Source organism: Caretta caretta, chromosome 19 (assembly GCF_965140235.1).
Source record: "Caretta caretta isolate rCarCar2 chromosome 19, rCarCar1.hap1, whole genome shotgun sequence".
NCBI classification, from domain to species: Eukaryota; Metazoa; Chordata; order Testudines; family Cheloniidae; genus Caretta; species Caretta caretta.
In genome coordinates, this window is record NC_134224.1 from 11058609 (window position 1) to 11086464 (window position 27856).

The following is a 27856-nucleotide window of genomic DNA, read 5'->3' on the forward strand; positions in this document are numbered from 1 at the left end:
TTCCCCTAACCACCACCCCAGGCCCCTGACCCCACCCTTCCCTCAGCACTACAGCTCCCATTGTACCCTCCCCAGCACCTTACACCACCTCCTTCTCACCCAGTCCCCCATCACTGCCCCATATGCCTCTCCATTCATCCCAGACCCCCTTCTCCCTTCTTGCCCCACACAATCCCTCTGGACACACATGTGCAACACTATCTCCTCCTGCCCCAACTACCCCTCCCCAGCACCAAACCGGCTGCCCGTATGCCTCCTCCTTGGGGGTGCTGCTCACCCCCTGAGCCACACAGAGCCGGCAGAACAAGTGCCAAGTGGAGAGAGGACTCCTGGAGGGAAAAATCAAATCAAATCACCCTCCTAGTGGAGATTCAGCAAAGCTGCACAGAGCCACCGAAATAACGAAAGGAAACGGAAAGGACAAAGCCCCTCCAGCGACTGGGATGGCTTGGGAGCCCCGGGAGCCCAGTGTTAAAGGCGAGGGTCCGGCTCAATTTAAAAGCAGAACGTTGAACCCTTTCCTCCCTGCTGGGTTAATGGGGGGAGGGTCAGCAGGGCACTAAGGGCCTGAGGTTGGTGCGATTGAGTGGATGCGGGGGTCCAGCCACTGGCAGCAGCTTGAAGGACATAGGAACCTAAGAATGGCCCTATATGGCCAGTGGGGCCATTCTTACGTTTATACTGGGTCAGAGCAAAGGTCCATCCAGCCCAGTATCCTGTCTTCCGACAGCGGCCAATGCTAGGTGCACCAGGGGGAACGAACAGAACAGGGAATCAGCAAGTGATCCATCCCCTGTCGCCCATTCCCAGCTTCTGGGAAGGACCCAGACCGAAGTGTACACTGGGATATCACTATCCCCTGCCCCCCAAAATAGCCCCACTCTACCAAGACAAGCCTCACCCTCAGCCACCCAGGAATCAACTGTGCGCTTGACGAGCCAATGCTTCACCTCCATAGCAAATGGGGATGAAATTACCACGTGAATAGGCTGAATATCAGGGCAACGCTTCTTAGCAGTGCGATGGATCCATTAGCCTGGGGAACGGCCTCCCAAGTAGGGGCAGGGGAGAGCCCCCTTGGCTGGGGTCATTTAGAACAAGACTGGGCAAAGCGCTGAAGTGACTAATACACCTCCAGGTCTGGAGGAAGGAACAAGGTGGCACAGAAAGGCTTTTTCTCCCCCACCGCCCACCCCCCACGTACATACACCTCTAACTTTGGAGATTATGTGATCACCCAAAAACCGCGGGACAGGAAATCTCCCCTGATCCAGCTGCCTTCAGAGCGCTGAGTCAGCAGGCCCGGGCCAGCCCTACAACCCCCCCGTCAGTGCCACCTGCAGGAAAGAGCCTGGTTTGCATATGCCCGCCCACAGCAGGGTTTTTAAGGGTTTCCTCTTTTCCGTCACACGCACGGACGCAAATCAGAAAATTAAAGAACTCCACAGGAAACGCAGAGACAGGTAAAGAACGGCAAGTGAAGAACAGAAAATGCCAGACCCCGGTTTCCTACCCACAGGATGATCCCTTGTGGCCCCAATGTCCTGCCGTTCTCAGATGCCTGGGAGCTTACGCACGACACTGTTTTACCCTCTTCTGATGCTTTTCCCTTGAGGATCTCAAAGACCTTTATGAACATTAGGAACATTGTAAACCTCTGACTAGCACAATGGCAGGTACCTGATTGGGGTCTTCAAACACTACAGCAATATACGCCCACACAATGTCACCTTCTGGAGAGGGTGGTACAGGCTTACTGAAGCTCATAGTATTCACAGATGGGGAAACTGAGGCACAGAGGTATGACGTGACTTGCCCAATGAGTCAGTGAGAGTCAAAAAGAAAACCCAAGAGTCCTGATTCCCAGGTCCTGGTTCTAACCTTCAGGCCTTGTCTTCACCAGGACAAAGGTGTGTCCTCAGCACAAGTTTGCTACCATGTAATTGACAAAAGGTAAAAGCCTAGTTTAAAATTACCCCTGCTTGGTCTTCCCATGTGTTAGCAGGCTGGGGCAAACCCTAGAGCCCCCAGAGTCTTTGCCCCATCTGCTCACATGTGAAACCTACAAACTGCCTTGTCTTCACTAGGATTTACCTTGCGTCAGCTAACTCACGGCAAGAAAATACCTTCTTCCCCAGCACCCTCCGACCACACTCCCTCCCACGGCTGGGAGAACAAACAGGAATCCGGACTCTCGGTCCCCTGCTGCTCCACCCTCGTTCCCTGCCTGAACTCAGGAGTCCTGTTCCATGCACTAGGCCATGCTTCCTCCTGGTTTAGATCATTCCCAGCACTGAGATTTGCAAGCCTGCACCAGGAGAGGGCTGGGATTTTGCCTAATTCTGCCTGGCACTCGGATCGCTTTATCCTCCCTCTCCCCCCTCCCCAAACACACACCTTCCTGTTAGATGTCAGGAGGGTCTTGGATCCTGGCCAAGGCAGCTCCAGCAGCTTTTCCCCTCCATTTTTGACAGCAGCCCTGCCAGTATGCATGTGCATGGGGAGGGGGGGTATTTTTATTTTGCAGGAAGGAGACAAAGGGAGGCCGTGAGCCCGCACACTGGAAGATCACCGACTCGACGTCGAGTCTGCGGTGCCTTTTTAAGCCAGCGCCCTTGCCTTGCTCTCTTCCTCCCCCACCTCGAGGCCTGCTCTGCAACGCTGGCCATCGGCTCCTTGGGCTCCGGATGGCCTGGCCTCCTCTCCCACACAGATGGCTGTTTCCACTCACTTGAGCACTTGACCTAAATCTCCTCCTGATCCAGTGGCACTGAAATATCTTACCAGTGCAGCTCAAGGCAAGGGGAGGAGATGGCTGTGACCAGAAGGGGAGGGGGGCCAGCAGGAAATATTAGGCTCCCCCCCCCGCCCCGGGTGAGAAAGACATCTCTCCTCCTTCGCCTCAGAGCCGGGCTTCTATCTAAAGCCCCTGGTTTCATGCCGGTGCACCGGGCCCAGTCTGGAAACTGGGTAACCACATGCCCGGCCCAGTCGCCCCGATAAACCACTTCCCCCAGCACAGGGCTCGGCGGAGGAAGTTCCAACGGCTCTAAAGTTTCATCCGTGACTCAGCCGCTGGCTGCCTCGGCCAAGAGACCCCCCCTTTGGCCGTGCTGGCAGGTGAGGGGCGGGCGGGTGAGGGGGTGGGGGGTTTCACACAAAACACACTGCTCTCCACCCACAGTGCCAGCACGGCCCAAAGCCCAGCAACAGCAGACGTCTCCTCGAATCCCCTCCGTGCCGCGCGGCGTGACTCACTCCAACCCTGTGCTGCCCAAAACAAGCTCCAACACGGGGAGGAATGGAGACAGAGGAGCTGCTGGGGGCGGGCGTGTGGGGAAGGGGAGGGACGCGGAGCCAGAGAAAGAGAACGGCAGAGAGAGACAGAAGGAGGGAGAGCAGAGGCAGAAATAACAGCATCTGAAACGCTGCCTGCTAGAGGCTAATTGGTTCCGGCACAGCCTGGTTTGGTTGGCGACGCTCCCCCTAATCCTTCAGCCTCCCTGCTCCCAGCCCCGGAGACCAGGGCATTTCTCTGCCCGGCTCAGAACGACTGCCCAGCTGAACCGGGCTCTCTGGCTGGGGGAGCTGGGCTTTGCTTTGCTGTTTTCACAACTTGCTGGGGCCGACGGGCAGCCCCGGCCCCACTCCCCTCCAGTGCCCCCTGCTGGGATCCCCCTGCTCCTGCTCCCCTCCAAGGCCCCCTGCTGGGACCCCCCTGCTCCCCTCCAGCACCCCCTGGTGGGGCCCCCCTGCTCCTGCTCCCTTCCAGCGCCCCCTGCTGGGACCCCCCTGCTCCTGCTCCCCTCCAGCACCCCCTGCTGGGACCCCCCTGCTCCCACCCCGCTCCCCTCCAGCGCCCCCTGCTGGGACCCCCCTGCTCCCTCCCACACCCCTAACACTCCTCCGTTGCTCCCTCCAGCGCCGCCTGCTGGGAGAGGCTGAGCGAAGGGAGGAGGGCAGGAACTGTCTGCTAACACTCCTCCACGTCTGGACAGCCCCTCCCGCTGGGAGGAGCGGAGCCAAATTCCCTCCCCCCGGCCAGCCTCTGCTCCTGCATGGTCCTGTGCGGAGTCCAAGCAGCCTCCGCCCTGCTGAGCTCTCAGGGAAGCTGCAAAGCAAATGGAGCAAGTTTGTCAGAGTAAATCCTGGCATAATCCTAATCAGGATGTGGCCAGTTCATGGGGGACAATGGGCGCTCCAAGGTCCGGGTTACACCCGCTGCGCTCACTGGCCCCAGTGCTCCCTTGGCCCCAGTCCAGACACCAACACAGCCAGCAAGCTGCCTGGGCCATTAGAACCAGGGGGTGGCCGGGAGGTGGCACGGATTCCCGGGTGCCCCGAGGGTCAGAGCCGTGGGAGAGCCACAGAAGCAGGCCGGGGGCCAGGGGTACTGTTCTGCAGGGTGGAAGTTCCCTGCGGAGCTGACTGCTCATGAGCTCAACTGCCCACCCTTGCCTGATCCACCCCACACCGGGCCATCTGTGCCTGGCACAGACTGAGGAGAAGCTCCCGCACCGAGGCACCAGGGAAGCTGTCCATGTGTGTCCCCATCCTGTCCAGATCAGGCACCTCTCTCGCTGCTCCCCAACTGGCCTCCCCACGCAGGGAGCTGGGGATCCCCAGGCCCCCAAGGATGCACCCGCTGAAGTTACCCGGCTGATGCAAGCGGGGGCCCCAGCACCGCCAGTTCCAGGACACAAGCCAAGAGTCGGCAGCTTTGTTCCAGGTGCCCGTTCCCTTTTTTCATTAGGCTAATGGGATGCGGATGCATTATTCCATTCCACACGCTGCTAATGAACCACTCAGGCCTGTGCATTTGCATTAATGTGCAAAGTGCTGGAGGGAGGGCGGAGGGGCTGCATCTGGCCAGACCTGACCTTCCCCCATGCAGCCGGGCTCCCTGGGAGAACTCAGCCCCCCACTGACCCTCTGCTTCCTCCCTGCCCCACACTTACCCCTCCCCTGCTCCCTTCAGCACTGAATCATGTTGCACTGTTGTGGCTCCACACAGACCCTTAATCTTCCCAGGGAGAATTCCACAGCGCATTCCACTACACATTAACCAGGCTGCTGCTGGGCAAGCCCAGGAACAAGGCGGCTGAGCTGGGCAGCTTAGCTTGCTCAGAACTGGGGGACCCACCAAGCAGGGACCGGGCCGACTTCCTCCTCCTTTCCAGAACAGGCCTCACACGCACCCTGATGTCCACCTGCCACTGTGTCCTGTGAAACCCCCATTCACCCCCCCCTTGGCTTTGCTCCGCCACCGGCCACCAGGCGAGGGTACCTCCCAGGCTACCGTGACATACCTAGCGGGCCCCCTGCCATGCTATAGGCAATGCCCAGGCAATACTGCGCCCCCGGCTTCCCCTGCACATAACTGGAGTACCCTGCTTCCCGGACCCTGGGATCTCGCTGGCGCCTGCCCCAGGAATTGCTCCAAGAGGCAAAAATGTGCCCGCACGGTGGGGGGCTCCAAAGGGAACCGTAGCACCCCCCCCCCGGGGATGGGAGCCAACGTGCCTTGGTGCTTGAAATACCTGCCCAACCCTTGCGGACGCTCAGGGCCATGCAGACAAGGAAGCGAACACTTATCCCATTTTTTACAGGAATTCACATGCAACATTCACAATCCTTCACCCCAAGGGGAGTCAGGGGGAGGGGGACAGCAAGAGGAGTGAGGCCATGCAGTCGGGAGCAACCCCCCCCCCCCCTCCACGCTGGGGTCTGTCCCCCACCGAGCCCTCCAGTTGTTTGCTCCAGCTCCCAGCAGCCTCGCTCCCTGGAGAGGTCTAGAAGGCGAGTGACCCAAGAACTGGAATGCAAAAGCCTCCAGCAAACATAGCCAGCTGCCTGCACCCATATCAGCGCAGGGAGGGGCGGGCGAGGGAAGGAGGACGCCAGCTGCATTGGGAAGGTCAATTGCAACTACCCAGCCTGTGCGTGCGTGCGTGTGTGTGTGCTGTGCCGGGCCGTGCTGAGCCCTCCCTGGCACTGCAGCCATGTGGCACACACACCCCCGCCCCCCCCCCCCCCCCCGGCCCCGACAACTGGCTGCCATTTAGCCAGGTACTCGGGAGTCACACTCCGCCATTCCAGCCTTGAACGGCTGGTCGCTCCAGCCCTCCAGGCAGCTGCGCTAACTCAGCCCCTCCTGCCGTCCCCCGCGGCCCCCACCCCTCCGCCCGCGAGCAGCCTGCCGGGGCCAGGGCCCAGAGAGGGGGCCAAGGAGCCTTTCCTGTTTCCCTACACGCGGCCGACAGGCCACTCTGCGCAGGGCAGCCTGGGACCTACTCTCCTAGCAACAGCGACACGGAGCCAGCGATTACACCCAGGGCTACGGGACTGACGGAGGCCCACTGCCAGGGACACCCCCTCCGCCAGCTCTAATGACGCACCCCGGGCCACCAGGCCTTCCCTCCCCAGGGCAAAGACACTTCACGGTCCCACCCTGAAAGCCACTGGAGGTGACCCTACCCACGCGCAGGGGGCCTGCAGGAAGGCCGGGCACCGCTTACGAGTGGCTGAAGGCCTATTTTGAGGCACACAGGCCTGGTCTGCAGCCCCTCTGCACTGGGGCGGGGTGGAGTGGTGCCCACCCGGGGAGCCAGCCATACACTTCTCACTTGGGGAATATGGAGTTGAGCACAGGGCCGTTTCCCCACTTCTTTTTTAACCACCTCACCCCTGCTGGGAGCTCAGCGCCCGCCCGGGCAGGCTGACACGCTCGGAGACACCCGGACGACAGCTGCTTTGGAGACCAAGCCGAGAAAGCGAGAGTAGCAGTACGCCATTCCCCCCCACTGCAAATGAACCCGAACCAGCCCCCAAGGAGCTTTGTCCGGTCCATAGGTTCCCGTCCTGTAGCTCGCCCTGGGTTCCCCCCAGCACCCTCAGGCTGCTGCCCAATGAGTTAGAAAGGAGTGGGGGGCAGCCCAGGAAAGGCGCATGCTGCAAGGCCTCCGTGCAAAGGCAGTGGCATTTGCTCCTGCTGCATGAGGGGCTGCAGAACAGAAGGACGTCTGCCTGCAGGCCCTGCTGGGAGGGGAGGGATCCAGTGCACCGCTCCGGCCCCACCTGCAGCAGACGTGCAAACACCTCTGTGTTTGTGCGTGTGTGTGTGTGTCTGGGTTTGTCACAGACTGGTGAGCAAGTTAATCTCAGACTCCCTGACACGTGGAATAAAATCACGATCCCGTAATGGAATTCATTCGTCTTCCTGTCCAGAGAGAGAGCAGCCCTGGCACCATACGCCAGAATTGAGAATAAACCATCAGGCCAGGGACTTAGCACGATGGTACAGGACAATACAGAGAGCCAGAGCTTACAGGGACTGGAGGGTGGGAGAGGGTGCTTGTCCCGCGGCTTGCCCCAAACCCTCCTTCCACATTCTCACCGGTCCTGAGCCAGGGAACAAGAGGGCGGGCAAGCGAGTGAGGGGACTGAACAAGGGGGTTGTGTTAATTTGCTGCCTGTTAATGAGGCAGATCTGCAGAGTGCTACTGGCAGGACTTCAAAGCCCAGCAAAGGCCAGGGAAATAATGGCTGGGTTCCCATTTCAGGGGCAGGGCAGCTTTAAGGGGGGACATCAACCCCATGTTGATGCCAGGATAAAGCGGAGCCTCACCTCTGCACACAAACTCACCTTTCAGACTGGCGTGTCTCCCACGTCCACCCCTAGCATCCCAGGACTTGCCAGACAGCATCAGAGTAGAGAGACACTTTGCTCAGTGGCTGACAGAAGCGAACTCAGAGGAAGGTGCAAGACACCAGTGGGCAGGTCTAGGAGAACCTGCCGGCAGTGACCACCCTATGATCCCCCAGCATTCATAAGAACCTAAGAACAGCCAGACTGGGTCAGACCAGAAGTCCATCTAGTCCAGTATTCAGTCTTCTGACAATGGCCAGTGCCAGGTGCCCCAGAGGGAATGAACAGAACAGGGAATCATCGAGTGATCCATTCCCTGTCACCCATTCCCAGATTCTGGCAAATAGAGGCTCGGGACACCCTCCCTGCCCACCCTGGCTAACAACCATTGATGGACCTAGCCTCCAGGAACGTATCTAGTTCTTTTTTGAATCCTCTTATGGTCTTGGCCTTCACAACATCCTCTGGCAAAGAGTTCCACAGGTTGACTGTGCGTGGTGTGAAGAAATACTTCCTTCTGTTTGTTTTAAACCTGCTGCCTATTCATTTAATTTGGTGACCCCTAGTTCTTGTGTTATGAGAAGGAGTGACTAACACTTCCTTATTTACTTTCTCCACACCAGTCATGGTTTTATAGACCTCTATCATATCCCCCCCCTTAGTCGTCTCTTTTCCAAGCTGAAAAGTCCCAGTCTTAATCTCTCCTCATATGGAAGTTGTTCCAGACCCCTAATCATTTTTGTTGCCCTTTTCTGAACCTTTTCCAATTCCAATATACACCTCTACCCCGATATAATGCTGTCCTCGGGAGCCAAAAAATCTTACAGCGTTATAGGTGAAACCGCATTATATCAAACTTGCTTTGATCCACCAGAACACACAATCCCGCCCCTCCCGGAGTGCTGCTTTACCGCGTTTGATCCGAATTAATGTTATATCGGGTCACGTTATAGAGGTGTAGAGGTGTATCTTTTTTGGGATAGGGCGACCTTATCTGCATGCACTATTCAAAATGTGGGCGTACTAAGTGCGGGTACCACATGGCTCAGCAAGAGGCTCCAGCCCAGGGAACCGAGTGACCCAGAGCACTGAAGCCCGCTTGCCTTTCTCCCATGATCACGCCTCCCCCACATTAACTTTGAAAGAGAATATTTAAGGTGAGTAAGAGCTTGGTCCACTGTGTATCATTATTTCTGGCAGCGCCCGCTGCTTGCCAGGCACTTTCCAAACACTCACAAAGGGATGGGTGGACGATAAAGTCTAAGGACCAATCCACAGGCATTAGGAGAAGGGGAACCACCGGTAATTTCTATGCCTGTCACCAAGCAGAATGGCCAAAGCGGGTCTTTAGGAGGGACCTGATCGTGGCCGGGATCGGGGCCTTGCAGCTGAGCGCAGGGACGTGCCATGGGGCTGCACACAAGAAGGCATGAAGGTAGTGCACATGGGAAGACAAGGGAGCTCCAGAGATTTGAGGCTTCTCTCCTGGTTTTCTGGCCCCTTACCTGTCTGGCTGGTGAGGTGGGCAGCAGGCTGGGCCCCCCCTGCTTTGGAATGTGCGATGCACATCCAGCCCTTCCCCAAAGCCACTTTCCTCCAAGAGCCAAGCCCCAGACACTAAATTCTCTCTCTCTTTCCTGGGCAGCCTCAGCAAGGCCAGCGCGGGCACCTGGGGCAGGCAATCAGCACAGACCCGGGGGCTCAGCATCACCCTTAGTTAGCAGGTGCGGGACAGCAGTGCCCAGCTGGGATCGGGGCCCCACTGCACTAGGCACTGCACAGACAAGTAGCGAGGGACGGCCCCGGTCCCAAAGAGCTCACAATAAGAACACAAGAACAGCCACACTGGGTCAGACCAAAGGACCATCCAGCCCAGTATCCTGTCTGCCAACAGTGGCCAATGCCAGGTGCCCCAGAGGGAGTGAACCTAACAGGTAATGATCAAGTGATCTCTCTCCTGCCATCCATCTCCACCCTCTGACAAACAGAGGCTAGGGACACCATTCCTTACCTATCTTGGCTAATAGCCATTAATGGACTTAACCTCCATGAATTTATCTAGTTCTCTTTTAAACCCTGTTATACTCCTAGCCTTCACAACCTCCTCAGGCAAGGAGTTCCACAATCTAACCAGACAGAGTGGGAGGGGAAACTGAGGCACTCGAGTGACACCGCAGACCACCAAGGTGAGAGTCGAACGCAGGTCTCCTGTGTCCCAGCACATCAGCACATCCCTCTGCCAGCAGCAGGCTTCCTCCGGCCAAGAGGCTGCCTTCATGCAGCTCCCAAAGAATCCTGCATGCGCCCCGAAGGGCCAATTCTCCCTAAATTCCATACAGAGAAACCAAACGCAGCGGGGCACCGGCAGAAGCACTGCTTAGAAGGAGCTGCCGTTTGCCGGCACTGCTCTGACCCGCTGCTCGGCGGAAGGACGCTTTGACAGACTCGAAGGTGGGACATAAATAGCCCGGGTATTCCGGCACAGCCACTGTGGTTTTGCTCCCCTCTGGGCAGTGGAGGCAGAAATGCCCATATACGGGACTGGTCTGAAGGGGCTTTGGAGGTCTTAAAAAAAACAGGAGGTTGATCTTACTGCAGCCATGGGGTTTGCCAGGCGAATCACAGTTCAGCTTGTGGGGGAGACCTGCTGCGTGGGCTACAGGAGGGCAGTTCCTGAGTGCGGCAGAGGGCCCCGCAGGTGGTCAGCCATAACAGCCTCATAGTCACCCTGGGAGGCCACCTGAGCTAGAGCGGGCCACATGCAGGATGGGGGTGGTTGGCTCAGCTCTAGGGGATTGACAATGAAACATGGAGCCTTTCACCTCTAGGTGACCGGTTCACATGCAGCATGGGCAGGTAGGCATTGCAAATTGCTCCCCTTTTGATGCTCTGTGGATCATTCCAGCCTACAGGGCCGCTTCCGCCCAGCCCTAAGCCCACTTCAGTTCTGTTTAAAGAGAACATGCCAGGCATGCCGCGGTTTCGATGCTCCGAGCTCCATTTTCACCTGTCTAGTGCAGAGAACAGGGCAAACCTGAGGGCCGTGGCTCTGAAAGAGAATCATCTCCAGAGGCCGGCCTGCGCTGGGCCCAGCGGCTCAGGCTCTCACAAGGAGCTTGTGCTTATCACTCAGCTGTGGAAACGTGGCCAGACAGATCTGAGCTAAACCACAGCTGCTGACTGTGTCACCTTCCCGAGCAGGAAGCAATAAATGGTGGCCTTGATGCAAAGGCGTAGCCTGGGGAAGCAGGACAGGACCAAGAGACGGTCCGGGGAGGAGCCAGGCCTGCTTCTACCCTGAGTATACAAAGCCCCTTTCATAGGGGCTGAGTTTAGATTCGCTCAGCACATAGATTACCCCAGAGACAGACCTGCCTGCATTACAGTACTGGGGGGGGAAGTGTGTCTTGTGGTTAGAGCAGGGGGCTGGCAGCCAGGACTCCTAGGTTCTCTTCCTGGCCTTGGGAGGAAAGCTGGGAGGCAGAAGTGGTAAGAGCAGGGAGGGGCTGGGAGTCAAGGCTCCTGGCTTCTCCTCCTGCCACAGACTCGCTGTGTAACCGTGAGCAAGTCACTTTCCCCTCTTCACGTCTCAGCTCCCCCTCCTGTGAAATGGGGACAGCACCACAGAACGGACCCGGGGATGTTTATTGATCTGGGGTTATTTAGTCTTCATAAGAGAAGAGTGAGGGGGGATTTGATAGCAGCCTTCAAGTACCTGAAGGGGGGGGTTCCAAAGAGGATGGAGCTCAGTTGTTCTCAGTGGTGACAAATGACAGAACAAGGAGCAATGGTCTCAAGTTGCAGAGGGGGAGGTCTAGGTTGGCTATTAGGAAACACTATTTCACTAGGAGGGTGGTGAAGCACTGGAATGGGTTACCTAGGGAGGTGGTGGAATCTCCTTCCTTAGATATTTTTAAGGTCAGGCTTGACAAAGCCCTGGCTGGGATGATTTAGTTGGTGTTGGTCCTGCTTTGAGCAGGGGCTTGGACTACATGACCTCCTGAGGTCTCTTCCAACACTAATCTTCTATGATTCTATGATGTTTATGAAGCATTTTGAGACCCTCCAATGGAAGGTGCTGGATAAGCATGTGTCAATGGAGCTGGGAAGGAAAGGGCAAGTGTGTAGAGATAGGACTCCCGGGTTCTATTCCCAGACGGGGAGGGAGCGCGGTCGAATGGTCAGAACAGAGGACAGTGAGTCAGGACTCCTGGGTTCTGCTCCTCGGCAGGTGGGGTGCCCTAAAATGCAGGCTGGATCTTACGCACCCACTGACAGGTGGAAAGCTTTGCGGCACTGTCCCTGCCCAGCCAACCCTGCAGGGAACGCTCAGCAGAGGCACGTTTTCCCTCCCGTTGGCTTTTAATTATATTAATAATAAAAGTCGCTTGCATGAAAACAGGAGCTTTGTTGCTTAGGAGCTCATCTGCACCCGCTGCTTATTCCCCACTTTAAACCATAATCCTCGGCTGGGGACACCACAATTAGCTGCCGCGGAGATGGTCGCGGTGTCACAGTGGATTAGGACTTCAGCTGGGGGACTCTGCAGGAGGAGCAGCTGAGCTACTAAGCAACCACCATCCTGTTTTCACCCAAAGGAGACCTTGGGGACAACCCCCCCTTGTCCCCTGGTTATTAGTCACACTGTGATAGCACCTACGAGCCCCTGGCCTGGGTCAGGCCCCCGTTGTGGTAGGTGCTGGAACACAGTCCTTGTTCCAAAGGGCACAGACACTATAAGCCCCCGGCCCCTTAACCGGGATACCAGAGAATCAAAACACCACTTAGAAGACGTCTCCCCCACCCCCCGGCGTCAGCGGTCTAATGCCCCTGGTGCAACCGGGCCTGGGTAGGCGGAGGTTTATGGGCTGTGCAGGGCCGATCTCACACATGTGCCCTGGGCTGCAGAATCCAGGTCGGCTCAGAGCCCACTGGCAGGCTGGGGAGTGAGGAAGTGATGGGGCGGGAAGAGGTGGGGGGCATGGGAGGGGGAGGGGTAGAGAGAAGGGTGGGGCAGCAGGGGAGGCAAGGGGCAGAGGGGGAAATATTCTAGAGGACAATAAATTTTTTGGAGATCCCCCCCCCCAAGATACCCCACCCCCTGCTGCACTGTAACAGTCTGTGCACTCTGGGGATGATCAGGGACACGGGCCCTGCACAAGGCCTGCAGGAAAAGCAGGTTTGGCGAGAGATGAAATGTAGGGTGGGGGGGGAATGAATCTCTGATTTATGAGGCTAAATCCTCCTGCCCAGCCCCCACCCAGCCCCCTCCAGCTTCCCAGAGAGCTGCCCGCATTCCCTGCAACACCTGGGGCCATTCCATCTGCAGCCAAGCATGAGCCGCCTGCAGCTGCAGGTCTGCAGCCCTTCCTCCCCCTCGCGCCCATCAGCCCTCCCAGGGGGAAGTCCAGCTCCACTGGGTTCCTCTCCCCTCAGTGCTCCTGACTCACTAACGATGTGCAGGGAGCTCTGCCCCATGGCCCAGCCAGGGGGAAATCACCGTGGTACACCTGTGGGGAGAGCAGGCGAGGAGTCCTGGAGCCCCAATACACCAGCAGGGCCTGGCTGGGAGCGACCCACGGCCCATCCCCGTCATTCCTCTAGGACGCTCACAGGAGGAGAGACCCCCTTCTGCCAAACGCCCACCCCGGTTAGCTCAGGATCCATCCGCCCTCCATTCACTACAGCAGCTCCGAGGGTGAGCTAAACGACGTCACAGCCCCATGCCTCACAGACAGGGGGTCAGGGCTCTGCCGGAGAAGGAAAGGGCAGGCGGTCACGGCCGGGGCTGCAGGATAAGACTGCACAGAGCATAGCAGAGCTAGCATGTACACGGATGTCGCTGGGACTGCACCAAGACACGGGCATCCGAATTAGCAGCCCACATTGCAGGATCATGGCCACTAACTACGTCATTAACTGTGTATTTCATAATTGCCTCGGCCAGTCCTGAGCGAGGACCTCCCAGCCCGCACCATGAGGCGCCGGCTCTGATCCCAGCCCAGACACTAATTCACTGCGTCACCGCGGACATGTTATCTCCCCTCTCCGGCTGCCTCCCCAGCCACAACATGGGGACACCAGCCCCTGCCTTACGGGGGCCATGAGGACTGGAATACCCATCCCTGCTGCCCCTGAGCTGACGGGAGTGGCCACTGGCTCGAGCAGGACAGGATGGAGGCTGGTGTCTGGGGCCGAGAGTATCGTGTGACTGGGCACTTCACTGAACACACCTGGGGCGGGGCTGTGGATCGAACCCCGGTGTCCTGACTCCCCCAAGAGCAAACGTCTACGGCCACGAGAGGCCCCGAGCAGGGGGTTTGTTCTGCTGCGGTTGTTCCCTTTGCCCCACACCGGCCAGAGTCTGCAGCCCTCGCTCACAACCCACTTGGCTGCCTGAGGCTCCCTGCAGGCCAGAGCTCCCCGCTGACAGCCTCCTCCGTGTCTGTCTGTCTGCATACAGAGGACCTGTTACTGGCTCTGATGGTGACCGCCTAACCACAGACCAAGCCCTCGCCCAGCACCAAGGCTGCGAGCTCGCTGCAGGCCCAGGGACTCGCATCCAGTGGCTGGCAAGGGCCCAGAACTGCCCCACCTGCCCAGGATCCACCCTTGCCTCGGACTGGAACCACCTGGAGGCGAGTAACTCCCCTCGGCCAGGAAGCGATGGGGCCAGCCGGTGCCAGCCGAGGCAGAATCCCACCCCCTTCCCCAGGACCACACACCGGATGCAAGCAGTGAGTCAGAGGCAGAGTAGCATGTGGAAGAGGAGAGGTCCAGCTGATTGCTGCTGGCGGCAGCCTGCCTGCTGGGCTGGGCTGGCGACCTGTCTCCTCACTGGGGGGGAGGGGTGCTGATGGACACCCCCTCCTCCAGCTAAGGGATGGCCCCCCTGGGGCAGGGGTGTGCAAGAGACTCCCCCGTAGGAGACACAGGCCAGAGGACCCAACGGCAGGGACACCTGCTTCCCCAGGGCTAGGTAGGCCCCAGACGTGCTGTGATGGCGGGGGCCAACCTGGCAGCCATTCCACGCTCAGCCTCAGCTGATAGATCCTTCTCTAGCACCCGGGCACCAGGGTCCCTCTCCCAGCGCACGCACACACACAGAGCAGAAGGTGCCCTGTGGTTTCCGCCACCCAGAGATGGGTCCCAGCCCCAGAGCCCAGCTGCGACCTCGACCTCACCACCTGCCCCGGCCAGAAGACAACCCTGGCTGGATTGAAGGGGAGGATATGGCCATCCGGGGACAGGAATAAAGCACGAGCTGCATACATAACCCAAAGCTCATTAACGGAGCCACGGCCCCATTCTTCCAGCTCCCCACCCCTGCCACAGGTAACACGCCCCTTCCTCAGCTCCCTGCCCCTCCACACCCCTTTCCACCCCGCCAGGAAGTGGCTGCTAGAATAAGCTCCAAATCCAGACCGAGCAGGATGGGGCCAGGGCAGAATTCCCCCTTATGACTTCTTCTCTCCTCCATCCCCGCTGCCTGCTCTCGCCAGCTAAGTGCCCCCCAACCCTCGCCCCACTCTGCTAAACTCACCCCAACTTCTTACAGATGCCAGCCATGCATGCCCCGGGCAGCCAACCAAACCGCCCCTGAAGAGCACCACAAGAGGGCTGGACTGTGCCTCACGCCACCTGGAAGATGTGGGGGGTTCCCGGCTGCCCCCTATGAGGCGCACAGACTGCCCCGCTCCAAAGCAAGAGAGCCAGGAGGTCTCCAGCTACCAACCAGTAGGCTCTTGCTCAGATTACAAGCCCAGTGCAGCTGGCAGCAAGAGGCCCAGGACTGGCATAGCAGAGGGTGAGGCTGGCTAACACAGAGAACGCTTGCACTGCTCCTTCCCCTGGTCCCCCGCTTGAGTCCTTTACTTCCACGAGCACCAAATTCTCGCCCCCACTCCCCTGCTGCGCAAGCTCAGCTGACCTCGCTGCCCTTCGGTCTCCCGCACCTGCTAGCTCGGCTGCCAATGTGCCAATTTCACCTGGGCCGGACCTTGGGGAGGCCCCTAGAAGCCGGCGCCGGGGCCATGTGCACGTGACGTGGGACCTGGATGATGGGCTCGAGGGTGAGCTACACCACTGCCAGAGTGGGGTGGGGTACAGGAGAGCCCAGCTACGTGGCCCGCTTCCAAAAGCCGACCGGGCAGAGAGGACGAAAGCACAAGGGAGACTCACCCGCTCCAGGGCTCTACTTAGACCAGGGCACATGGTTGTCCTAACATGGGCCTCATCCACAGAGACCATGCAAGAGGTGGCTGAAGTGGTCAGCAGGGCGGCGGAGGGGGGGAGGGGAGTGAAATATCCTTCAGCTCAGGCCAGAGCTTCAACACTGGACGGCACCTGATGGGAGAGAGACAGCTGGAGGGGGAGACGGAGAAAGGAAGCGTGCAGGCGGGGGAAGGGATATTAGCGACTATCCCCTTAACTCGAACCCTCCTCGCCTCTCGGCCCCAGTGGGCCGTAGACAGGCAGTCGGGCTCACACAGACCAGAGCACTATGGCCAGGTTTTACATGTAGGGTGCAGATGGAGCGGGGTGTGGGGAGCCGAGTGGGGCAAGGAGTGAGCCTGTTTCATGTGTCCATCCTCACCTCACCGCGCGTTCCCGCCCCCCGCCAGCAAGCGCCACAATAGCATTCAGCTGCCTTCCCCGAATACTAATGAAGCCATTTTGCCCCCCAACTCCAGAAGGGGTTATTCATTCCCCTTCCATAGATGGGGAAACCGAGGCACGGAGCTTACAGACAAACTTTTTCAGAAGTAGCCCCTAATTTTGTGAGCCTGCATTTTCAGATATTCAACCTGAGATGCCCAGGGCCTGGTCTGCAGAAGCACTGAGCACCTGCAGCTCCCATCGGTTTCAGCTGGAGCTGTGGGTGCTGAGTACGCTGCGGGCGTGTCCACACTGTAATCGACACCTGTGGCTGGCCCGTGCCAGCTGACTCGGACTACGGGCCTGTCTAATTGCAGAGTAGACGCTCGGGATCAGGCTGAAGCCCAGCTCTGCCACAGGCTCCCTGGGGGATTGTGGGCATGTCCCTTGGTCCCTCTGTGCCTCAGTTTCCCATCTGTAAGAACGGGGATAAGAGCACTTGGGGAAACCGAGGCACTGAGAAGGGACGTCATGTGCCCAAGGACACATGGGGAGTCAGTGGCAGAGTTGGCATTAGAACTCAGATCCTTTCCCCATGCCAGGCTGCACACACCTCCCCGGCCGGGGCACGCCAGACCCAGCCGGTAGCTGCAGAGGGAGGCGCCTGTAGGGCCGACAGTTTGGCCCAGGGGAGGGAGGGAAAAGGAGAGGCGGATTTATTTTGCAGTGATGCAGGCAAAAGGAAAGAGGCTCCTGAGCCTAATCAGGTGCGAGTGCAGAGTGTGTGTGAGAGAGGAAATCAGCAGGCTGCAGGCGAGCTGCTGGCAGGGAGTCTCCACTCAATCTTCCTGCAGGTTTCAGGCTGTTAGACAACTGGGCCAGAAGGCCTGCAAGTGCAATCAGCATTTAACCACTAGGACCATAGCAACCTCCCAGGACGACAGCAATCGCAGCCGTCGGCGGAAGGGGGAGGGCACTTCCACAGAGTCAGCCGAGGGGCAGCCACGCCAAGGGGGCTGATGCAGAGAAAGGAACAGCAGCGCACAAGGGGGTGGGGGTGCCACGACACAAAGGCCATGCGACCACGCGCCTGCGACACCAAAGCACTGTGGCCCAGGGGCAGCTGTGCAACACGCCCCCTCCAGCATTGAGGCACAATAGCAGCCGTGCAACACCCGGATCCCCCGCAGAAGCACTTTTGCACAAAGGCAGCTGTGCAATCACAAGCAAAGCTTTGTTGCACAAATACTCAGCGGGTGGCAGGTAGCAAAGAAAAGAACCTGAAAGCCTCTGCACTGAAAAGAAGAAATAAATGTCAGGCCCAAACCAAAGAAATAAATACCAGGGGGACCTTTGAGACCCAGGGCAAGGGAGGAGAAGTCTGTCCCCAGCCACCACTGCCCCGTCATTAACCCTTCCTGTCCAACCCAGCCACAGCTGCGCTGCTCCCACCTCCCACCGAAAGGCAGTTCTGCAATTTCAGACACAGCCCTGCGAGTCCTGCTTTCAAATCAAGCCTCTTCCCTCACTCAGACTCAGGAGTGAGCAGTGCAGTGCCGAGCTGCTTGTTAACGGCCGCTCATTAACAGCCCTCTGGGATGAGCAAAGTACCTAGGGCACCTGCACCTCCGACTTTAATGAGCTCCGTCACTGTCCTGAAGCCCTGAGCCACAAATGAAGGGGCACGGGGCCTTCTCCGTGACTGATGCCGGACTGCCACAAGCCAATCATCGCCAATTTCACCGGGTGGCGCAGGGGCCAGCATGGCCAGGGGAGAGAAACAGACAGAGAAACAAGCAAATCCTGGTGCTTGGCTCTATGGGGGTCACCGTACCCCACAAAGCAAGAGAGAAGCCACCAGGAAAGGGAGGGACCCGGGCAGTTGACTCGTCGTGGCAACTGCAGGGAGGTGGGGGAGGCAAGGCGGCGGCTGCCGAGAAACGCCCTAACCTCACCACAAATGCATGCACACGCCCCCGGAACGCTCCCTGCACCTCGGCCCTGTGCCATGAGCCAGGCCACCACCCACAGCCGCCAGTGGCCCCTGCCCGCCGCCAGCTGTCTCCAAGTCAGTGGGGCACAGGGATGAAGTGCTGCTTAGCCTCCCACACGGGGGGGACACAGTAGGGGACATGGGGCGGACACCCCAGGGGAGCAGGGAGCAAGAGCCCTGCTATGACATGCGGGGGGGGGCCGCGGGTGTGACCTCAGCAGGGGGGGTCTCCCCCGAAGCAGCTCCTGCAAGCTCACCATTCCCACCTCCTCTCGCCTTTCCCAGCTCCTGCACCCGTCCCCCGCTATGCCCGAGGGGGCAGGGCAGTGGCTGCGGCCATCCACACATCCCGAGAAAATACAGGTGTGCTTGAGGCCACAGGGAACATCTTCACTTGCTGGAGCCCAGGCTGCAGGGGAGCTCCTAGGCTGAAGGGCGGGGAACCTGGCCCCAGACCACTGTGACTCATCCCCTGACCCATAGAGGAGGAAAGGTAAGAATCCTGGTTTGTCCCTGCACCCGAAATGCACCTGCACCCAGGGCAGTGCCTCGCTGATAGCTGAGGGGCCGGGAGCCCAGAGTCAGACTCTGATTTCAGTCATGCCACTGCTGTCAATTGTATCACTGACTTCAGACGCTGACTGCAGCTCCTAGCGCTTAGGGCCAGACCCATGTCACATGGAGACCAGACTCTGTCCTGACTTACATCCTATGCGACACAGGCCAGTTTTGTGGTCCAGGCCCACAACAAGCATCCAGGAAGCCGCAGTCCAATCTTGCTGTGCCACCGACTCCCTGTGTAACCTTGGCCAAGTCAGTTCAATGCCCCGTGCCTCAGTTTCCCCATCTGTAAAGTGGAGACACGTGGCTACGTGCCCAGGGGGCTGGGAGGCTCAGTTTTTGAAGCTTTTTGACAGGAGTGTAAATACCCGGGCAGGACTCAGCCGCTATGCATCAGCTTGAGGGCCTTCCCCTCCAGCTTGCCCGCCGCAGCCCACTCCCTTCGAAGCACCACACATCCGCCCGTCACTCCCAAAGCCGCCTTCCCCCCATCAAACAAGACCAACAGCCCCTGCAGGCAGCCTGGAGCTGGAAAAAAAAATCCCCGCCCTCTGCAGTGCAACTTCCTGGCTCCACGCAGGATCCCCACCCCCAGGACAAGAGCCTGGCTCTTTCTGCTCCTTCCCAAGGTAAACGCCGGAGGCCCTGGCTGTGTAGGGCTCTCCGGGAACTCCCAGTGCCCCGGCTGCTCCTGAGGCAGCTGGACTGGGACACTGGCCTTCTTGCTGACGCACCATCTTCTGCTCACCGGCTCCACACAGGTAGCCCCATGGCTTTCTGTTAGCTGGGAGGGAACCTTCCACAGGAAGGAACCCCTTGCCCTGGTCCTGGAACCACTTGCCCATTGGGCTAAGGCCTTTTAACTCAACATACAGCAAACAGGCCAGCTAGATTAATGGAGCAGAAAGAGATTTTTGAGCCACGAAGGTTTTCAAAGTGTCCTCACCCCCCTTGTATAGAAGAAATTGAGTCACAGAGAGGGGAAGTGACATGCCCAGGGTCACCAGGCCAGGCAGCAGAAAAACCTGAATAGAACCCAGGAGTCCTGCCTCCGAGTCCCTTGCTGTAAATTCTCCCCCCAGAGCTGGGAACAGCAGCCAGGAGCCACAGCTCCTATTCCCGCACTTTGACCACACCCCCGCCCAGCGTCTGGAAAAGATCCCAGGAATCCTGACTCCCAGCGACGCCTGCTCTAACCATTGGCCCACATTCCCACGCAGAGCCTGGGCGAGAACCCAGGAGTCCTGACTCCCAGCCCCTTGCTCTGGCCCATAGACCACGCTCCTCCCTACACATCTTTCCAACCGCAGCCGGAAATTAAATTAAAGAGGAAAAAAATACTTCCACAAGCCTGTTTTCTAGTCAGTCGCTAGCTCCTCCCTGGGATCCTGGCTTTTCTGCTGGCTGCGTCACAAGCTGCTGGTGACAGGACGAGGGGAGATGGGCGCGGGGAAGACAAGCAGAACCATGGACATCGGGCAGGCTTGGGACCCCCCTGCCCTAATCCCTGCAGGGTCCAAGCACCAAGCCGCCCCCGCAGTGACCTACACAAAGGCTGAGTGCCACCCACGGCCCACTCCGCCTCCTTCCCCAGCAGCTCCCTCTGCCACCCCCTGCTAAGCATCCCCAACCTCCAACCCCGACCCATGCGGGGCTCTCGGCTGCCTCGTTAATGTTTACTCAGGTTAGTTTAGCAACGGCAGGTTGCTATGGTAACCTTGCAAGCCATGCTGCACCATCGGGGCGACTAAGCCACGCAGGGCGGGCGCAATGGCCCCCGTGATGTGTGGGTGTCACCTTGAAGACTCTGCGGGGTGCACCCAGAACAGTCTGATCGGCGGGCTCCTTGCCGCTCGCTCACTCGCACAAACATCTTTACCCTCAGAAAACGCACACCTCCTTCCCCTAAGGCAGGGAGTGGGGTCTAGTGGCGAGAGCGGGGAGCTCGGTGTCCGGACTCCTGGGTTCTCTTCCCGGCTCTAGGAGAGGACTGGGGGTCATGCTGGGAGTCAAGACACCTGGATTCTGGACGTCAGGACCCACGACTGGGAGTCACTCGGAAAAAGCACACCTCCTTCCCCTAGGGCAAGGAGTGGGATCTAGTGGCGAGAGCACGGAGCTTGGTGTCCGGACTCCTGGGTTCTCTTCCCGGCTCTAGGAGAGGACTGGGGGTCGCGCTGGGAGCTGGGAGTCAAGGCACCTGGATTCTGGATGTCAGGACCCACAACTGGGAGTCAGCGTGCCTGGCTCCTACCCCCATCTCTGCCATTCAGCGTCTTTGGCCAAGTCCCCATCCCTCGGCTTTACTGGACAACAGCGACCTCCCCTCGCCCCAGAGTGGCCGTGAGGCCTGCGCACCCCCTCCCAAAACACAGGGAAGCAGCTCCCCTGAGGCCTAGCTCCCTTCCAGAGCTCCCCGGGCAGCTGGCGCAGACCTACCCAGCGGGGCCCCTGCGGCCGTTCCCGGGCGGCTGAGCAGAGGGCAGGTGAATCCACCAGCCAGCTGAAGCCCGGCTCCCTTCAGCAATCACAAGGTTCAAGTTGCACAAGCCTCCCTCCCTCTCTTGCTCGCTCTGTGCTGAAGGCTCCTTCGATCCGACTGTCTGCACCGCTCTCTGCCAACACGCCTCTGTGCTGCATTATTTATAAAACACGGGAGCAGAGGGCTAGGCAACAGCTGCAGAGCACTCGAGAGCGCCACAACCCCGCTGGGCACGGCCCCAATTCCGGGGGGCTGCACGTGGGGGAGGGGGTTGGGGAATTTTCCCATTGGTCTGCAGAAGTCTTGCCCCTTCTCCTCCCCCCCCGCCCGTGGCAGGGCGAGCACGGGCGGCTGGGCCGGTGGGGGGCGTTCCCCACGCTCTGCCCGCTCAGGAGGGGCCCCACCTTCGGGGGCGGGGAAGGACGATCAGGGACCTCTCTCCCGTCCGCAGCCCCTTTGCGGACCGGGGCTTCCGCCAGCCACATGATCCAGGGCCGGCAGCTCCATGAGATCATCCCTCATCGGGGGGCTCTTCCCGGTCACGTGGCGTGGGGTCACCGAGCTCCAGCATGTGGAGGGGGCCCAGGCTTTCCCAGCTCCCCCACAGGCACCCCCGGCACCCTAACCATCCAGGGCAGGGCTGCGAGGTTTCCCACCCCGGGGACAGGTGGGGGAAGACATCAGGGCGCGCTTTCCCTGCTGGAGACACACACGCACACACACTCGGGCACACCCGTGCAAAGCCAGGGCCATGAGAGCAGAACCCCCCCCCTCGGAAGCCCACGCCTGCTGTTTGCTGGAGCAGCGGGGGTCCGTTTGCGGTCTCCGACAAGGCTTCCTTAAGCCCTGGGAGAATTCCTCACCTCCTCCTTTCCCCACCAGCCCCACCTTCGAGACCGGGGAAGGCCGGGTTAGAGCTTGGATTTTTTATTATTAATTTCCACAGCCACATTGAGAGCTCCCCCGCCCCGCCCCGCTCCCCTCTTGTTCTCCCGAAGATCTGCACGGGCTGAAGCGGAGCTGGGCTGCCACTAGGATTAATTCTGCATGACTGCCCATCTCCACAGGGGTGTCTAAGACCCTTAGGGCCGCAACAAGCTTTAAAATTCCTCCAGCCCAACTTAATTCCCTCTTTCTGAGTTGCTGGCACATCTGCGGCAGCTGAACGTGGACAGACTGGAGCACCCAGGAAGACAGACAAGACTGGGGGTGGGGGGTAGAACGGGCTGGGCCTGAACTCACTGGCAGACCCCCCCCCACCCCCTGAACTCACTGGCAGACCCCCTGGGGACAGCAAAAAGGGTCGGAGCAGCTCCTCACTCCCCTGCCTCCCCTCTCTAGGGCAGGAGGAGCAAGCTGGCTGCAGACCCTGTGACATTCTCCCTACAGCACCCATGCCCTCATCGTCAGCCCACCCCGGGCTCCCCTGGCCTCTCCCAGGGAGGAAGGCTGGATCTGCTGGAGTCAGGCACAGGGCTAAGAGTTTGGCGACCTGCGTCCAATGCCCTTCTCTGCCCCAGTCTCTCTGAGTGAGCCGAGGCAAGTCACTTCTCCCCTCTCTGCCTCAGCTCTCTGTCTGTAAGAGGGGGATAATACACACAGTGCAGCGGGGCTGGCGGAATTCATCCCTTGGTGGTCTATAGCGACCCGAGGGCACCACACCAGCGTGAGGGAGCTGCCAGTTTCATCAGCAAGAGCACGTGTGTGTGTCCAGAGAGAGAAACATGGCCCTCCGCACGCACAGAAGACAGAATCATCACCCACAAGTGATCAAAAATTTCTAGTCAGGACCCCCACAAGCATGAGATTGGCTTAAAAATAATGAGATTTTTAAAATACACATTTTGGGCCTTTTATTTGCTTTCTGGTCTTTAACCCTTTAGGGACTGTGTTTTCCAGCTTCTCTGCAACCACACGGGGGGAGGGAGAGAGAAACACACCTTTTTTCCTTCTAAATGGAAGCCAAGAGTCTCCTGTAACCACATGACTCCGGGAGCTGGGGCTTTAAGAAAAAATAGAAAGTGTCACAAGAGCTGGGCACTGCGGAGGGCCAGAGAACCTCTCTGAGCACAGAAGCTCCACAAATGCACACACACCTGCAGCACCACTTAGGAGAAACATACCCCGACCTTCTGTGTGGCTTTGGATTTTCAGGCATATCGGCTGACCTGGCTGGTCAAACCGATGGAGTTAAATGGAGCAGGGGCAGCTCTAACAGGCAGCCCACAGGAGGGTAAAATAAAGTTACCCTTGCAGAAATGGTCCCATTACATTTGATTCAGGCTCTCCTGCTCTGCGAGACGGAGGAGGACCGCGAGGAGTTTTGCTCAGCTCCCTTGTCAAAGTGATTCTGGTGCCACCTTACAGAGGCCTGATTTTCAGAAAGCACCGAGCAACCCTGCCTCTGAGAATCAGGCACCTTTAAGGTGCCCAAGTTGGACCCCCAAAATCACTAGGCACTTTAGAAAATCTTGCCCTACAGTTTTTAATAGTCTTTCCCCACCACATGAGTAATATACAACAGAGCCAGTTGCAATGATGACATTGGAAACTACCAGCCAGGTTCTGCTCTCGGTGTAAATCCAGAGTAACTGCTCTGAAAAAAAACAGTTTACACTGGTGTGAACGAGTGCAGAATTTGGTCCCCCAAGAACACCCTGGCAATGACTCCGCAGCCATGTGGCCTCTGCCCCACCCGCACAGTCTAACGCACATACCCCTACCCCCATGGTGCAGAAAGGGTCTCTTGGCACTCTCTATTCTCGCTGTCCCATAACCCCATGTGTGACTCCAGCAGCTCCCCCTCTGAATCTTGTAGCAAGGCACTGAAGAGCCGTGCAGCTGCTCTTACAGGGAGGTGACGGTGAAAAAGCCCCCCGACAACCCTTTCAATAGCCACCCATCAGACATGGGCATTCACATTAGCTTTCCTGTTAAAGTTACAAAATCCTGGGGCCAACGGTGCCAAGTGTGGGAGCGGAGGGCGCCGGGCAATCTTGCACGATCGGGCTGTGAGAAACCTTGACGAACACGAAATATGCAAAACCAGGCCACAGCGTATGACCCGCTGCCCTGGGAACAGCTGACGCTCTCTCTGAGCCATTACCTCTCACATTGCTCTTTGTGGACTTGAACCCTCTTAGCCCCCTAGCCAAGCCTCGCTTCTCTTCCTGGGGTGATCAGTTGTTTAACTGAACCTTTCTTCTAGCTTAGATTGGAAGCTCCCTGGACCGAGGGTCTCGTCTCTGCCATTGGCCTGTGAGACACCATTGTGCACGTGTGGTGCCATATAAGCCATAATAGCATGGGGCTACTAGTAGGCTGGATGGTCTAGTGGTTAGCACACTGACCTATGACTCAGGAGACCTGGATTCAAGTCCCTGCTCCACCACCGACTTCCTCTGTGACCTTGGGCAAATCACCTAGTCTCACCCCCTAAGCTCTATGGGGCAGGCACCATCATTTACCAGATCTTTGTACAGTGCCTAGCACCCTGGGTCCCAACCTGCCTGGCCTCGAGGCATGACCGCGGCATAAACGTCTAATAAGCAACATCCTGACCGGATAGCTGCCTTGAACGTATCAATGGTGGCACGGCTTAGAGCTGATTAGAACCAGGGTTTGTCTGAAACAGCACACAGCTGTGTGTCTCTCTCCTTCTCTCGCACACTCCCCCCACCCCGCTGGCATTCCCACAATGCACTGGAGCAAAAGAAGGCAGAAAACGTTTCCTTGCACTTTGAAGGCTCAGAATCCTAGGAGCTGAGAAATTTAGCCCTGGGGCAAAGCTGACCTGCAGGGGAGGGGAACAAGGTGCCCCCTTGCTGCCCCCTCCTGAGAGCCAGAGCCCGCTCTCCAGCAAAGCCACCCCTCCCATTGCAAGAAGAAATACCCTCAGCGTGGGGCACGAGAGGGCCTGCCCCCTGCCACTTGCCCCACTTGCCTAGGAGACGAAAGGAAGGAGTGGAAGTCAGCCCATCCCAGCTGCTTGCAGAGCTGCAGCTACATGCATTTAAATCACTTATATCTTTACTTTCTCCTGCGCTGGCTGTGAGATGGGCTTTTTTTGCATTCGTAATTAGGGGGTGGAACAGATGGCAAAGGGTTCGTTTAAAGTAATGCATCCATTAAAATAACCTTCGCTGTCGGGGACTGCGCTCCGACAGGGGCTTGCTTCACCAGAGGCGGATGGGGAGGGGAAGCCTCGTTCTGCTGCAAGGAGTTGGACTTCGGGAAGCAAGCCTGGTGTTCGAGAATTGCCTCTGAGCGGCACCCCGCAGCCAAATTCAGACCTGTGACTCCATGGAAGTCAATAACCCAGAGCCCCTTATACCAGGGCTGCATCTGGCCTCCTGTACATACCTAGAAAGTGAACAGGCTCACATGTGCCCACCTGAATACCACCATCATGGCACTGAGCAAGGCATGGCATGGTCTGCACACAGGACTAGGAGCCAGGTATTCCTGGATTCTAATCTTGGCTCTGACAAAGCCCCTTCTAGCATGGCTTTGATCAAGTCACAGCCCCAATCCGAGCCACGGTTTCCCCATCTCTAGAACAGGGATAATGGTACTGACCCACCTTGCAATGCAGCAGTTGTGAGGCTTGTGCAAAGTGCAGTGAGCTCCCCAGATAATCAGTGTTAGGTAAGTGAAAGGGACCTGCTGGGGACCCCAGAATTTAGCACAATCCATGAGTGTGGCTTCCCCTCCGCCACAGATCCACCAGGGTGACTGATTTCTAAGTCTTCTCCAAGAGATTCCTGTAATTCTGGGAGCACCACTGGGGGCCTGGCATTTTGCTGAGATGCAAAGACAGCAGTGATCAGGTTCTGCTCTCGGCCACACTGGAAGGAATCCGGATTTGCTGATCCGCAATCCACCTGAGGGCAGGGAGAGCAGAACTGGCCCAGCATTTACACTCCAGTTGTTGCATCTCAACTTCCTCTCCCGGACGTCCCCAGGGAAGGATCGCAGCTGGGCAGTCACCGTAGCCCTATGACAGCACAGGGAACCCCCCAGAGCAGAAGCAAGAACACCCTTCAGCACCGCATGCCCCCTGGGGAAGGCCTGGAGGGTGGGGGTGTGGAGGGGAGTGTGCTGGTAAACCCTGCAGGGTCCAACTAGAACTACCCAGACCGGCCTGGACGAGCTACAGACCCCTGCAGCCCTTTCCTCTCCTCCCCAGTGCCCCCAGCACCAGCCCCCACCCCGGGCTCTGGCTCTCCCAGTGCAAAGCCGAGGTGGGACTGAGGAACAATCATTAGCCATTCCAGGCCAGCGGCAGCAGAAGCCGCCTCTCCTGTTTCAGCCCTGGCTCCCAGGAGAACTAGGGGAGGCTTTGTTCAGGAATCAGAGAGCAGGCCAGAGAGAGAGACGGCCCCTGCCAGCACTTGTGTTTCACTCCCATGGAATGCTGGGGAGGGGAGGGGAGTCAGGAGCCCCTGCAGGGTTTGGGGCTGAGCTGGAGGGTGCTTCTCAGCATGGGGGAGGGGGGGGGGACGGGAGATGGCTCTGAAAGCAGATGTTTGCCTGTGTCTGGTGAGGAGCTGCAGGCCTGTGCTGGGGGGGGGGGGGGGGGGGAAATGTGTGTGTGTGTATCAGAACATTTCAGGGGTGTACATATATATGTGATAGGGGACAGTGCCTCTTGGCTTGGGGGAGTGTAAATGTGTGTTGGGTGAGTGTGTGCTGGGGGCACCCTGGTGTCAGCGATGGGATACTAGCGTGCACTGGGGTGCTAGCTCGTAGGCAGGTACTGCGGCTCCTAGCGCATACGTCTGTGTGCCAGGGGCTGCAGTTAGAGCGCTTTGTGTCGAAGAGATGCCCACTGATTTTCTGGGCTCTCCGTAGGTAGCTGAGATCCCCCGCTAGCAAAGAGGACTGCCGCTTGCCGGAGGGGGTGCAAGTTGGTGTTTTTCTGCCTGGCAGAGAGCAAAGACCTCCACAGCCCCTCTCCTGAACATGGGGATGGCCAGGGGGGTAGAGAGGGGAAAGAATTTCACACAACACACAGTCAACCTGTGGAACTCCTTGCCAGAGGATGTTGTGAAGGCCAAGACTATAACAGGTTCAAAAAAGAACTAGATAAATTCACGGAGGCTAGGTCCATCAGTGGCTATTAGCCAGGATGGGCAGGGATGGCGTCCCTAGCCTCTGTTTGCCAGGAGCTGGGAATGGGCGACAGGGGATGGATCACTTGACAATTCCCTGTTCTGTTCATTCCCCCTGTGGCACCTGGCATTGGCCACTGTTGGAAGACAGGATACTGGGCTAGATGGACTTTTGGTCTGACCCAGTAAGGCCGTTCTTATGTCTGTTCCTCCTGCCCCATCGTCCTGGGAGGAGAAGGGGTCATGGGGAGCTGGGGGGAGTGGTCAGGGAGGGACACAGGCAAAATTTCAGCCTGCTCATCCATGTTCAAATATTTAGTGTGTGCTTGCTAGGTGCTTCTGCTGCCTTCAGGGCATCCCTGCCTTTGAAGCATCTGAGAGAAGCAGAGGTGGGAAGGGGGAGGGAGAAAACGGGGCGGGTGTAGGGGGTGTGGAGGGAAGGAGGGAGAATGCCAGGCCCA

At 58.4% G+C, this 27856-nt stretch overlaps 1 protein-coding gene across 6 annotated transcripts in view; it reads right to left on the bottom strand.

Annotated features, from left to right (window-relative positions):
- AHDC1 (AT-hook DNA binding motif containing 1) overlaps positions 1–27856 on the bottom strand; it is a 114478-nt gene that overhangs the window by 76273 nt on the left and 10349 nt on the right. The window contains exon 2 of one of the 6 annotated variants that reach the window (XM_048825563.2): positions 15830–15994. The exons of 4 other annotated variants lie outside the window; for them this stretch is intronic. The gene's annotated coding sequence lies outside the window, so the exon portion shown is untranslated. Of the gene's footprint in view, positions 1–15829; positions 15995–21239; positions 21421–27856 lie in introns of those variants that run through there. One more of the 6 variants, XM_048825565.2, reaches the window with a different exon arrangement.